Here is a 3546-nt window from a genome sequence, read left to right on the forward strand (position 1 = left end):
AGGAAAACTTTTGCCCTGAATTTGTTTTGCTCAACAGTATGATTTGATTTCTGAACAACTGACTGAAATATTGTATGTGTATATATATATATATATATATATATCAAAGTTTATCCATACATTGTCTTAAATGTATCCGGTTCCAGAAGAGCCTTTCTTCAGGAGAACCTTACTTTGTGCCACCAAACCCTGTTTTGCCCAATGTTTTTGTTGCATCATTTGTCTATTTAAACCTGGTTTTCCTTAAAAGCCAGTTTTTGTTTTCTGTTTAAGATGCTTCCCAAACTTAACCTATTTGCTAAATGATTTTAAATGAAGGAAATTATTTGAAAATTATGTAATATTTTAATATTCTGCTATTGCTTCAAAAAACCACTCTGCTCTCACATGCATGTGAAACCACATGCTTTCACATACTTTATTTCTTTATATAGATAAATAAAAGCCTAAAGGCAGGCCCTAGCACTAGCAAGAAAGTTGGGTATAAATGGCGGCCCACATACCATATGTCCAGATACTTAAAAGTTAAAATCCAGTTAACAGATTGTGAAATAAAGTATATTCTATCCTTCTGCCTTGACAAATATATCTTCATAAAGTCCTGGAAATCCAGGATTGAATTTTAAAATATTGGGTTTCTTATACTTCCAGAATAAAGTATGATATTATGTAGAGAGCCAACCTGCCTGCAGCCCACATTCTGTTTCCATCCATGGGTCCCTTCTGCACTGTGAGAAGCTCAGAACATATGCAGGTGGACGAGTTGCCCATAAGACCAAGTTTTGTTCATATACCCTGAAAACAAATTGAGTTGGCCACTATGTCTGTGAACAGACCTGGGGTAAATATCCATGCAAACTCTGGTATTGGTCTTAGAACCATTTGAATTTAGAACTTCACTCTCAAGTATCCCGTGTATGACCTCCAAAAGTAGAGGCATGGGCTCTAAGTGGAAACTTTCCCTTGGCCAACAGGGAGTGGTATGGGTAGAAATGGAATCTAGGTTGCAAAACATGGGACTGATGCAGATGACCTTTCTCCATGCTGAAGACAGTGGTGCATTGATGAAGTTTTTGTCTCCAAGTGCACTAGTGAAAAATCCCAGATGCAATGAAACAGAAATGCTCACAGACTGATTTAAGGTGATTAGAACATATTACTTCTCAAACTAAATTGAAGTTCACAAAGAGAAGCAAGAAGAAAGATACTAAGAGGATAAACACACTTAGGGAAAGGTACTTATTGGTGGAAGAATCTTACTATCTGAATCCTGAGATATGCAATGGTCATACTCCTTCTCAGTCTCTCTCTTCCCCTCTTTCTTTTGGCCTCTCTTTTACTGTCTCTTCCTCAACAGCTTCTCCAAATATGGCTTGGGTATAAGAGTGAGAATAAAAACTTGAACAAATGGATTCCAACAGAAGCATGACTGGGCCAGTGACACACACATCTTTTACTACAATGATGCACAAAAATAAGTAAAATATGCTTTACCAACATCTGTAACTTGCCAATTTTTTGAGCTGAGCTGGTGGCCAAAATAGAACTGTACTAAGTGTAATCAAACTCATGTCCATTGAGTCAGTGATGCCATCCAAACATCTCATCCTCTGTCGTCCCCTTTTTCTCCTGCCTTCGATCTGTCCCGGCATCAGGGTCTTCTCCAAGGAGTCAGTTCTTTTCATCAGGTGGCCAAAGTATTGAAGTTTCAGCTTCAGCATCAGTCCTTCCAGTGAATATTCAGGACTAATTTCCTTTAGGATGGACTGGTTGGATCTCCTTGCAGTCCAAGGGACTCTCAAGAGTCTTCTACAAGACCACAGTTAAATTCATCAATTCTTCAGTGCTCAGCTTTCTCTGTGGTCCAATTCTCATATCCATACATGACTACTGGAAAAACCATAGCTTTGACTAGACGGACATTTGCTGGCAAAGTAATGTTTCTGCTTTTTAATAAACTGTCTAGGTTGGTCATAACTTTTCTTCTAAGGAGAAAGTGTCTTTTAATTTCACGGCTGCAGTCACCACCTGCAGTGATTTTGGAGCCCCCCAAAATAAAGTCTGTCACTGTTTCCACTGTTTCCCCATTTATTTCCCATGAAGTGATGGGACCAGATGCCATGAGCTTGGTTTTCTGAATGTTGAATTTTAAGTGAAATTTTTCACTCTCCTCTTTCACTTTCATCAAGAGGCTTTTGAGTTCCTCTTCACTTTCTGCCATAAGGGTGGTGTCATCTGTGTATCTGAGGTTATTGATATTTCTCCTGGAAATCCTGAATCTTGGAGGATGAAAATGTCCATCCTCCTCCTATTGCCCCACCACCAGTTGAAATCCCTGATCATTTTATAATGACAGCAGACAAGTACCACATGAGCCATATTCTATCAAAGCAACACATCATGATGCCAGGACCTCCTTTGCAACATGTGCCGCACGAGCACTATAATCAGCCACACAAAGATATTCATGCTCCTCCAGCAGATCTGTCCCACTTCTACCTTGCTCAGTCAGGAAATCTTTCCTAACTGAACAAGGATTTAATATTCAACAAAATTCAACAGCAACTTAATAATTCTCCTGATTCAGGATGACTCAAATTCAGTTGCTAAAGAACAACCATCTCCTGCCCTAGCATCTGCTCACCATCATCCTGAATATCAGGGTCAACCAATGGTCTCACACTCTTATCATATTATGCCTTCGTACTACCCTGACCTCCTCAACCACCAACAAACCATTCAGTGCCACAGCCTCCCTAAGCCATAGGTACACCTCACTTGATGTATAGCTGAGTTCCACCTCCACCAATGACCTCTGCTCCACTACCAATTACCCCTCCCCTGGCATATCATTGCCCAGATGCCATCTTATATAAATCATCCTCCAGGTCCTCCCCCACCTCAACATGGAGGTCCTCCTATTACTGTACCTCCTCCTCACTGTTATAACCCTCACTCTTCACTCCAGTTCACTGAAGATCCAGGAACCCTGAGCCTTCTGTTTATACAACCAAGGGGAATGAGCCCTGGTATGTAGCCTGTACCAAGAGGGCCACCTCATCCTCTACAAATGCAGGGTCCTCCTTCTCAAACCCCACTTTCTGAACTACATCATCCCTATCAGTCAAGATATGAACCATATTACCAATAATAATAGTATTCTGAACTGAAGGTATGATGAGGTAGCAAAACTTATATATAGTTAATCTTTTAATTAAGCCTTGACTGGGCTTACTGAGGTGCCTAAAAAGATTTAGGGTCTTGTCTCTTGAAATGGTTTTAAAACTTGACTTAGGGTTGATATCAAGTACTATACTGCAGTGTGGATAAGTAGCTCAGTTGAGCACAGCTATATTTTAACATCTTTGTTCTTTAGACCCACAGGTGACCATTTGTAAAAATTTTGAAAAAAAAAAATTTCCATTGTTCTACTTTCAAAGGTAAACTCAATGTTTAATTTTTCTTCTGAAACATTTTGTTAATTTGTATAAAAAGATTAAATTTCAGTATGGCTGTAAAAGGCTATTTTTATGTGAATTTAAGTGC

At 39.4% G+C, this 3546-nt stretch overlaps 1 pseudogene; it reads left to right on the plus strand.

The window, feature by feature from the left end:
- Positions 1-820: 820 nt before the first annotated feature.
- Positions 821-3151, plus strand: LOC100139019 (E3 ubiquitin-protein ligase Hakai-like; annotated as a pseudogene).
- The last annotated feature ends 395 nt before the right edge of the window (positions 3152-3546 follow it).

This window comes from Bos taurus, chromosome 12 (genome assembly GCF_002263795.3).
Source record: "Bos taurus isolate L1 Dominette 01449 registration number 42190680 breed Hereford chromosome 12, ARS-UCD2.0, whole genome shotgun sequence".
NCBI classification, from domain to species: Eukaryota; Metazoa; Chordata; class Mammalia; order Artiodactyla; family Bovidae; genus Bos; species Bos taurus.